This window comes from Cebus imitator, unplaced genomic scaffold, assembly GCF_001604975.1.
Source record: "Cebus imitator isolate Cc_AM_T3 unplaced genomic scaffold, Cebus_imitator-1.0 Scaffold96, whole genome shotgun sequence".
Taxonomy (NCBI): domain Eukaryota; kingdom Metazoa; phylum Chordata; class Mammalia; order Primates; family Cebidae; genus Cebus; species Cebus imitator.
Window position 1 is genome coordinate 5,023,709 of NW_016107411.1, and position 11,945 is coordinate 5,035,653.

Sequence of the window (11,945 nt, forward strand, 5' to 3'; positions counted from 1 at the left end):
AAGCCCATAAGCATTTGAAAAGATGATAAACATTATTAGTAATGAAGTAAAATTTAATTTAATATATTTACATAGTAAATCACAGTGAAATACCTTTTATGCACCAAATTGGCAAAGATTTTCAAAGTCAGAAAATATCAAGTGTTTACAAGGTTATAGTACAGAGGTTGGCAAACTTTCTGTAAAGGGCCAGATGTAATTATTTTAGGATTTGCATAATTTTTCTCATAACTACTTGACTGTGCTGTTGTATTACAAAAGCAGCTGCAGACAATATGTAACCAAATGAACATGATTTTCTTCCAATAAACCTTTATTTACAAAAACAGGCAGCAAACTTGATTGGGCTCATGAACTGTGATTTGCTGATCTCTGATGTACAGAAAAAGAGAAATCACATGGGAGTATAAATTGATATAAACCTTGGAAATAATCTTTGAAAATATTTATCCTGACAAGAACTCCAGCATATGTGCACCAAAGGGAAGTACAAGAATGTTCATGGCAGTATGCTTATAACAACAAAACAACTTGTTTTTGCCTATTCAGGCTGTTATAATAATATATCATAACTTGGGTAGCCTGTGAGCAACAGGAAATTTATTTCTCACAGTTCTGGAGGCTGAGAAGTCAAAGATCAAGGTACCAGCAGATTCAATGTCTGATAAGAGCCTGTTCACAGACAACACCTTCTCACTGTGTCCTCACTTAGCAAAGGGTAGGAGTTTCTCTTGGGTCTTCTTCATAAGAGCACTATCCCATTGGTGAGGGGTCTTCCCATGCCACCTAACCCCCTCCCAAAGGCCTCACCTCCTTGTATTACTACATTGGTTATACACATTCAGATTATAGCATGATATGATTAGGCTTTGTGTTCTCACCCAAATTTCATCTTGAGTTATAATTCCCATAACCTACATGAGTCAAGGAAGAGACCAGGTAGAAGTATTAGATCTTCGGAGAACTTTCCCTATGGTGTTCTTGTGATAGTGTGAGACCTGTTGGTTTTATAAGGAGCTCTTCCCACTTTGCTCCACCTGTGTCCTTCCTGCTACTGTGTGAAGAAAGTGCCTTGCTTCTCTCTAGCCTTTGACCATGATTGTAATTTTCCTGAGGCCTCCCGAGCAATGCAGAACTGTGAGTCCATTAAACTTCTCTCCTTTATAAATTACCCAGTCTCAGGTATGCCTTTATTGGCAGTGTGAGAACAGACTAATACACAGCATGACTCAGATTACATCATCAAAACATGAATAAATGTAGTTTGTAATATTCATAGAAAGAAATGTTATGCAACAGGGCTAGAAGCAGTAACCTGAAAAATAGTGTCAAAAAAAGGAGCAATCACCAAGGAATATGTACAGTATGAGCCCATTTGAATAGAGTGCAAATAAACAGACAACCCTAAAATATGCATCTCATTTGAATCACATGCTAGGTGACCAGACTAAATTGAGAGCAAGACAATGATTAATACAAACTTTAAAAATGTGTTCCCCTCTCAGGGGAAGGACAGACATATTTGGGGCAAAGGCTTCTAAGGTACTGGGAGTGTTCTCTTTCTCAGTACAGTTAGGAGACCTTTAGTTGTAGTTTTCATTTTATTCCTTAAATGCTAAGTATGTATTTTATATTCTCTTGCATATGTGATATTTTGTAACAGTATATCAATTCAACTACAGTCTGAAATCAGATTAAATTATGTTTCAGGAAGATCACTCTAGTAGAGGTGTTTGGGACTAACCAGAAGAAGAAAGTAGTGTCAGGAAGACTAGTAAGGAGAATGTTATAGTATCCGCTGCCTAAGGAGTGGTGGTCATGTAATTTGAGAAATGGGAGTGCAATTAATAAATGTTTTGAGGTAAGGACATAAAGATATTAGATAGAGGTGATGGGAAGGATAGAGAAGCCTAAGAAATTATTGCTGTTAACAATTTGGAGCTTTTTTCATATTTTTTGAGTACTTAATAAAAATATTTAAGAAAATGAGGGGGAAAAGCTATTGGAGAACATTAGAGTGGTCTAACCAAGTAATTATGCCCCCAGAGGAACCTAAATGAAATTTTTACTTGGATGAACACAAAACAGAAGAAACAAAACAAAGTTTTGTTGTGGCAATTCCCAAGGAAAGTCGAAGAGCATTTATATTGATATAAGATAATGAAAGAATGGGTCACATTCATATTATTTAATGAATAATGTCCAAATGCCTGGTACCATGCAATTAGTAGCTGCTTCGAACATGAAAAGGTAGGGAGAAATGTTACCAACTTAGCATGGTGGCTAAGCCCTGGGTTCAAATCAGTTTCCAATCTATATAACAGATATAATAGTATCTATTTCAGACAATTTTTTGTGAGACTTAGTGTGTTTAATGTGCTCACTATATTGCACAGCACACAGTCAAAATATGATAAGTGACAGACAACAAAAACACAATGATTTTACATAATTAGCAACAATTGTACCATAAAAAAATAACAATTAGGTTTCTTCTCTAATATCATTTTGGCTTGTTTCTAATGTTTTTGCAAGTGGAACTATCAACCACCTGGCGTTTCTGCTTTGTTTTGCTGGTATTGCTATCTTCCTCTGTTATTTTAATGAAACATTGGCTAAAAAATTGAATTTGTTTTAGCTCATGTCTTAATACATTTCCTTACCTCTCGATTACTTTTGAAGGGGTAAATTCACTTAGTAAGCCTAGTTATAATTTCACAGAAAATGTTTTTCACTTCTGTGACTGGAGTGTATTTTTAGGAAAAACGAAAAGTAGGTGTACATCTTACTTCTAGCCATCTGCAAGAGAAAAATGAGTAGAAGCAGGTGTACATGCATTTAAATTCTGCTACTCCAGCTTCCCTTTCCTGTGGGAAAGTTGGTTATAGTTTTTTAAAAAAAGAAGATGAGACGAGAATACAGAAATGGAGAGCCCTTGCAAAGGAAGGAAGAAAGTCACTGTTTGGAGTGAATAACTTAAATCAACCACCGATACAGCTTAAATTGAAGTTGTCATTTAATTTCCTGTTTTATTTTTTTATAGGGTACATTCAACCTTTAATGGTTCAAAACTTATTTTTTCCTTTTAATAGTAAAAACTGTAAAGTCATGTCTTAGCTATATAAATAGAGTTTAATTTAGGATTTTTAAAAATACACATTGCCTGGGGTGAAAAACACATAGTCTTCAAGGTGAAACTTGAAATATTACCTTTAAATTATTAATCATAGTTTATGGAGATAATATTTCAGTCTTACTTTACTTTTGAATTAGATTGTTTAACACTTGGGGCTATACACAGCTACTATAAGAAATTAACTTTAGAAATATTTTAAAAGAAAATTGGAAAAAGAAAGAAAACGAAAATTTGGTTTCACTATGAAAACCTAAGTCTCTCTAGTTATTTTCTCAAACTGATCCAGCAGGTGGTATGTTGATTGCCATATTTGTAATATTTTGTTTTTTATTTTTATATTTAATACATATATTTTAGGACAGGGTCTCAGTCTGTCTCACAGTGGCGAGATCATAACTCACTGAAGCTCCTATCCCTGGGCTCAAGCCATCTCCCCTCCTCAGCTTTCTCAGCTGCATGTGACCACACCTGGCTAGTAATATTTTAATAGTAAGTTGTGAATCACCAAACTAACATCTATATACTGCTTTATTTATAGGTAGTTTTGCTATGTTTTATAAAAGAAGAAAAGTTAGGTTTTCCTAAAGACACAGCCAGTCTTTTCCTGTTTTGGGGGGGTTGGTGAGGGTGAGCTAATCACTTCTATTTAAAATTTGTTTTTATTTACTTTTACTTCTTACGTAGGTTTTCAGATGTCAACCTAAGTAAATACTGATAAAAAGAAAAATCAAATACATACACATGGAAAATCAGTCATCCTTATCAAGAAACTCATTCATTAGAAAAATTTGAAAATGGTTTTCTACTACTTCCTTCAAAACAAGGAGAAAATAAGTGATGACCAAAACCATAAGATTAAAAGCATGGATAAATTCAATAAACAAAATTATTTTCAGTGTGGTAAAATCCAGTCAAAGTAAGTTATAGACTCTTAAAGAAAATAAGTGATTTTAATACACATTTTGCTTTTTGCCAGTTACGTAGACAGGAGCCAACCTCAGTGTCAGTTTGGTGGGATGTGAATCAGGTGGTTACAGTGCCCACAGCTATTTCTAATGGTGACATGAGATGTAGTGAGCCATAGACTGAGTTGTAATCTTTGTATACTCAGGATATTTACTATCTCCCAATGATAAAGGATGCAGTAATACCCAAGACTGGCAGAAAAACCCAGGAGTGTGAGTAAATAAAACCAAAACTGAGATGTAGGTCTGGGTTTATTAACTCCACAGCAATAAAAAAGTGATGACAGAGTCTAGACTTTACTCTCCCAGCCTGATAAATGATTATAATGGCCAGTGCTTTTCAGTGTTTGCTATACCCTAGTCCTGGGGTCCACAACCCCTGGGCCATGACAGGTAGCAGTCTGAGGCCTGTTAGCAGTCGGGCCACACAGCAGGAGGTGAGCGGCAGCTGATGGAGCATTACCACCCGAGATCTACTTCCTGTCGGATCATCCTCAGCATTAGATTCTCATAGGAGTTCGAACTCTATTGTGAACCGCGCATGTGAGGAATCCAGGCTGCATGCTCCTTATGAGAATCTAATTAATGCCTGATGATCTGAGGGGGACCAGTTGCATACCAAAACTACCTCCTGGCTTCCCATCCTTGGAAAAATTGTCTTTCATCAAACCGGTCCCTGGTGCCAAAAATGTTGGGACCCACTGCCCTAGACACTTGACTAAGAACTTCATATAACTTATATTGTGTCTTGTTCCTCCTGATAGTATTATGTAATGATTACTCTTATAATCATCATTCTGTCAATGGGGAAACTGAGGCCAAGTGAAGCTAAATAAATTTGCCTAAAGTTACAAGCTAAGTAAATGAAGGAGCTAGGTTTTCAACTTAGAACTGATATTTCATTTATTTATTTTTCCGTATGTTATTGGGGTATGGGTGGTATTTGGTTACATGAGTAAGTTCTTTAGCAGTGATTTGTGAGATTTTGGTGCACTCATCACTTGAGCAGTATACACTGCACTATATTTGTAGTCTTTTATCCCTTACTCCCATCCCCCTCATTCCCGCACGTCCCCAAAGTCCATTGTACCATTCTTATGCCTTTGTGTCCTCATAGTTTAGCTCCCACATATCAGTGAAAAAAATATGATGTTTGGTTTTCCATTCCTGAGTTACTTAACTTAGAATAGTAGTCTCCAGTCTCATCCAGGTTACTGCAAATGCTGTTAATTCATTCCTTTTCATGGCTGTTTAGAATTCCATCATATGTGTGTATGAGTGTGTGTGTGTGTGCGTGTGTGTGTGTGTGTGTGTGTGTGTGTGTGTATTACAGTTTCTTTATCCACTCATCGATTAACGCATTCCCTTTTATGGCTGCGTAGTATTCCATCATATATATCACAGTTTCTTTATACACTCATTGATTGATGGGCTTTTGGGTTGGTACCACGATTTTGCTATTGTGAATTTTGCCACTATAAAAATGCATGTGCAAGTATCTTTTTCAAATAATGACTTATTTTCCTCTGGGTAGATACCTAGTAGTGGGATTGCTGGATCAAATGGTAGTTCTACTTTTAGTTCTTTAAGGAATCTCCACACTGTTTTCCATAGTGGCTCACTACTACTTCCACCTTCTGGGTTCAAGCACTTCTCCTGCCTCAGCCTCCTGAGTAGCTGGGATTACAGGTGCCCAGCTAATGAAATCCGCTGTTAATCTGGTAGGTTCATCTGTTGTTAATCTTATAAATTACCTGGTGCTTCTGTCTCATAGTTCTTAAGATTCTTTCCTTTGTCTTAACTTTAGACAACCTGATGACAACATGCCTAAGCAAAGATCTCTTTGCAATGAGTTTCCCAGGTGTTCTCTCTGTTTCTGGTATTTGGATGTCTAGGTCTGTGGCAAGGCTGGGGAAGTTTTCCTCAATTATTCTCCTGAATATGTTTTCCAAGCTTTTAGAATTCTCTTTTTCCTTAGCAAAACCGATTATTCTGGGGTTTGATCATTTAACATAATCCCAGAATTCTTGGAGGATTTGTTCATATTTTCTTATTATTTTTTCTTTGTCTTTGTTGGAATGGTTTAATTCAAAGACTTTGAGCTCCGAATTTCTTTCTTCTACTTGTTCAATTCTATTGCTGAGATTTCCAGGGCATTTTGCGTTTTTAAAAGTATGTCTAAAGTTTCCTGAATTTTTAATTTTTTTTCTTTAAGCTATCTATTTCCTTGAATATTTCTCCCTTCACTTCTTATATCATTTTTTTGGGGGGTTTCCTTGCATTGGGCTTTGCCTTTAACTTAATAACTAATCTCCTGAATTCTTGTTCAAGTAAATCAGGGATTTGTGTTTTGTTTGAATCCATTGCTGGTGAACTACTGTGATCTTTGGGGGGTGTTGAAGAGCTTTGTTTTGTCATATTACTAGGGGCTGTTTTCTGGTTCCTTCTCATTTGGGTAGGCTCTGTCTAGGGAAGGTCTAGGGCTAAAGGCTATTGTTGGCAGATACTTTTGTCCCACGTGGTGTTCTCTTGATGTAGTACTCTCCTTCTTTTCCTATGGATGTGGTTTCCTGTGAGCCAAACTGCAATGATTGTTGTCTCTCTTCTGGGTCTAACTAACTAGTGAGTCTACTCAGCTCTGGGCTGGTACTGGCGCTTGTCTGCAGAGTCCTGTGATGTGATTTGTCTAGGGGTCTCTCAGCCATGGATACTGGCTCCTGTTCCAGGGCAGGTGCTGGGTGGGCAGGTCAGGGGGGTGCTGCAATGGACTCAGTGAGAGTACTTAGCTTTGATGGTTTAATTCTCTATTTGTGTGCTGGCTGGTGTCCTGCCAGGAGGTGATACCTTCCAGGAAGCATCAGCTGTAGTAGTTTGGAGAGGGACCAGCAGTGGGTGGGGCCCTAGAACTCTCAAGATTATGTACTTTTGTCTTTTGCTACCAGGGTGAATATTCAGGTGGGGGTGGGGCTAGGTGTGTCTGAGCTCAGACAATCCGTGGGCAGGTATTGCTGCAGCTGCTGTGGGGAATAGGGGTGAGATTCCCAGGTCACTGGAGTTGTATACCTGGGAGGATTATGGCTGTCTCTGCTGAGTCATGCAGGTTGTCAGGAAAGTGGGGAAAAGGCGGCAGTCACAGGTCTTACCCAGCTCCCCCACAAACCAAAGGGCCAGTCTGACTCCCACTATGCCCACCACCCCCGCCCCCCCACACCATAGCCCCAAGCCTGCTTCCAGGCGGTGGGTGAGACGGGCTTGAAAACTTGCCCAAGTCTACATGCCTCCCAGCTGTGAAAGAAAAGGGCTTGGTTTTTTCCCCACCTGTGGAGTCTACACACCGGATTTGCGCCCTTTCCTGAGCTCTGACCAGGAGGTCCCTCATCTGGTTCAAATTGTAACAACGTTCAGCTAGGGATTTCCTTCTCCCTGTGGAGTTTTACCCCCTGCTCTTCTGGTCACCCTCCCAATGGATCCCTGTGGTGTCAGGCAGGAACAGTCTGCTAGGGGAGGCAGTGAGCTCCGAGGAAATTGCTGCTGCCTCCTCTACCCCTGTATTTCACTCAACTTAGAGCCAATACTTTAAACCTTGTACTGCTGTTCTGCAGTGAAGGACGACTTTGACTCCCAGCGTAAGAGATTCAACGGAGAGGCCAGGATTAAGTGTTCACATGTGTTTGATTTGAGGATCTAGTAACAATACCTATGCCCTGTGGGTGACCAATGGTATGAAAAATCTAATAAGAAATATTGCTTCTTATAATTTAGATAAGCTTTTGAAAACATCTTTAAAAAGTTATATCTGTTAGTTAGGCATTTTGTTTTGATTACCTGTCAGATCTCCAATTGTGTATGGAGTTTAGGCAAGAATATCAGAATAAAGGTGTCCCAAGATAATTCATTTTAGAGAAGCTATGATATATGTGTGAAAAATGCACTAGGTTAATTATTGCAGCCATTTCAAATGGCATAAGGTCTATGTAGCATCATGAAGAAAAATGATGAAAATATTAATTGGAATATGCAGAGAATACCTTGCCTTTATATACTATAGTTATAACTATATTCTGAAAGGTAATTAAAAATATTTAGAAAGACATACAGCAAAATGCTAACAAATTATTGCATCATGTGGGTGGGATTTTTTCTTTCTCTAATTATGAGTTTTAAATAATGTAGTTAAATTACTTTCATAACAGGAAACAATGAATAGAACACCAAAACAGAAAAGCAAGAATGTATTTGAAAGAGGCATTTCAGGCTTGTAATCAACAGAGTTGCATGTGGCTGATGATCAAGAAGGAGGAGCTGAAGATGATTCCATGTTTTTCTGAAAAGTTAAGTGAATTCTCCAAGATGGGAGGTGCAGGTTTGCAAGGAAGGCAATTGAACTCAGTTTAGACAATGTGAGTATTGCAATTAACCCAAATAGTGAATACAGGATGTAGGGGAAGGAATTTTTGAAGAAGAAAATCTGTTAAGTTTTTGCTGTCCAGGTTTGTTATATGCTGAACATCCACCAGACAACTGGTATTTTATACTGACGTTTGGAACAGAAGTAAGAAGTGATTATCAGTAGGAGGGCTACCTGCTGATACACAATGACTGCAACTCTGAGCATTTGTAAAATCGCCCAGGAAAAGATCTCAGAGAGGAAAGCAGAGCCAGGGAAAAAACCCTGTGACCTGGACTTGAGTAGGTGAGATGGGGATGGGAGGAATGGACTTGAGTGGGTGAGATGGGAATGCAGCGTCCACTTCAGAGGTTAGTCCTTCATTTATTCTGTGAGTTATTGAGGACATAGGGAGTGGAGTTGGACACTGAAAGTAAAAGCTATCTAGGCATATAACTGACTTTGAGAGGTGATGAAGAAAGAAAATGTGGATGACTCTTGGGTAACTACTGTTTGAGTGTTTGAATGGTAATGTCACCAAACTTATTAATGGAATAAAGCGGAAAAGCAGGTTTAGGGAAAAATCATGGATTTTAATTTTGAGTCTTAAGAGTTTATGGTACATCCAGGAAGAAATAATCAGCCAGCAGCAGGTAGATCTGAGTGGAGTTCGTGAGAGAGGTAAGGGCCAGCAATAAAGACCAATGTGGAGATGGTGGTAAAACCGTGGCACGGGGTTGATATTCCAGAAAGCATAGGTCAGACAGCATCAAATACTGCACAGAGGGCCAGGACAGAGACGAAGAGGTAGCCTCTGTTTTGGCTGTTGGGAGGGTCATTGGTACTTTGGTCAGAGGATAGGACAAAAAGTGTGAATGCAACAGGTGGGGCAGTGAATGGGAAGTCAGAGATTGGCAACAGCCCATACAGGCCACTCTCAAGAACATTGGTAGATGTAAGGTGTAGAGTCCCTTAGACTGGGAAAGCAATGCATGGCGTGTTTTTATCATGCAGAAAAGGAGCCAGAGAAGAAAGTGGTTGAACAGACCTCAGTGGGAGACAATGGATCAAGGAGGTCCTAACAAGGGTGAAGGGGGAGTGGCAATACCTGTCGCTCTAAGAAGACCACCCTGAAATACCTCGTAAACACATATTTAAGCAAGAGTTCTCTTCCTCTCTATATGTACATGCAAACTGAAATCTGTGTTATAACTAGTCTGGGATTGTTCCAGAAAAATAATTAGCAATCTTTAAATAAATATGTTTGCTGTTCTTCACCCTTGAGCTAGCTATTAGAGTTACCCAAGTAAGGAACAGCTCCATTATGAATCAACTCCTGAAATTTGGATTGTCTGCCCTTTGGCTTTGAAATCAAAGCCTGTATCTCCTCAATTCTTTGACAGTGGAGGCTGTCTTACTTTCATCAGTAGGCGCCCAAAGCAAATGTTCTTGGGAGCTTATCTATCAAGTCAGATTACCCCAAAATATCCTCCAAATTTGATAAAAATCCACGTAGCTTTTTTTCTTACTTTATAAGGCAGTAATAGAGAAAAAGTCAATTCCATTTACATCTATATTAAGCACATAATACATATTTTGCATATATTGCCCCAAACTTTCATTTTTAGAGTAAAGAAAAAACTAAGGTCTTAAGGGGTGACTAAGATGTCTAGGGTCATAGAGCTGGACGACAGCACAGTAGGAACTAGAAATGAGGCTTGCTGGCCTGAGTATCTGATATTGTGTGGCATGTGATTGCCAATTTGTATCAAGCATGTGAATGCTTTTTCTTTCTTTCACTTCTTTTTCTTTAAAAGTATGTATATACTGTGTTTGTTGTAGTTGGCTTCAAATAATAGGTTCATCTTCTTATTACTGTGGATCATCTATTTGAAAGTTTTGCCACTTTCATGTATGAAAGGATCTGGCTGCAAAATAAATGAAATACTGTTTCCACTTGCCTCGGCTGTGACCTTATAAAGCAGCTATAATTGGTTTATTCCCTTTGTCAAGAGAATGAGTTTGCAGAACTTCTTCAGCTTTAACATTTGCATGGCTCCGTGTACCATGTCTGGAGTAACGTATAAGTCATAAAACATAAAAATAAAATGAAACAAACCTATCTTAGAACTTGTATATTATTGATTTCAGAAGTTGGTTGGTTCTAGTTTTATAGATTTAAATATAAAACATATGAAAAGATTTTTTTGAAATTAAGCCTTTAAGGTTTTCTTAGAAGAGGAGATTCTGTATGTGTCAGTTGAATTAAACATGACATGGGATTCCCAGGGTGGAAATTTGAGCTTTTTAGAGAATGTTAGGTGGTTGGACTGAAAGGACAAATAACTCAGAGACTTGGAAAGCTTATAGGTCTTACCAAATCTTATTTACCCTCTTGAGGGTGGCAGCTTGTAAATCAAATTAAGATGTGTCACTGCTGCTATCTAAATTCCATGATAATTTCTCAATTATTTTCTGTGGCCATAAACATACACAGTTTGGGCTGATTCCAGTTTGTTTAGGAACTGGCAGTTGTTTTGTATATCGTGGACCTTTTTTGTTTCATTTGAATGATATTTTTTGATGACAGGTTGCAACTAAACAAAACAAACAAATACACATTGCCAACTCTGTTATATTTAAGGGTATTTCTTCAAAAACGACATAAAGTATATCAACAAATAGGAATGGGTTGGTCTGACTTTAACAGTTGTGTGGGCAGGAGTGGGCTTAAATTATAGTTCAACAATTGGGGAAACCCTTCTTAGTCTAAGAAGCTGAAGTCAGTGACTTGGAAATAACATCAGTGTGTTAGCATTCACTGTGTGACACGTGTTATTTATTTGCTGTGGACATCACTGGAGTGCATACACTTATGAGGCATTTTGAGGGTTGAAAATTGTCATAGTGACTGTTTTTCATGTTTATATCCGGTGATTTTCTTTTTCATTGATTTTTAAAAGCCTAGTCTGCATTTATAAAAAACTTAAATAGAAACACAGCCATATTAAACTTACCATGTAGAGGGAATTACTGTAAACATTTGGGTCTCCTTCTCTCCTGGATTTTAAAGATATTAATAGCAATAGTAATACCAATAATAAAATGATAGCATAGTTATAATACCAGCTAACATTTATTGAGAACTATGAACCTGACACTTCTCTATGTGATTTATATACGTATCTTCATTTGATTCTAACAAAAATACTATGGGGTAGGTGATATTACCATTCCCATATTACAGGGGACTAAGACACAGAGAGGTTAAATAACTTGGCCAAAGGCACACAGAGAGTAAAGCGCGGAGTGTTTGAATGTAAATTCAAGCAGTCTAAACTGTTACCTTCTGCTGCCAGAAATATAAGCTCATTTATATTTAATTTAAATTATACTTTAGAAACAATATAATTTTCTGCCTTTACTAAAAACTTCTTTTCTTTTTTTTTTTTTTTTT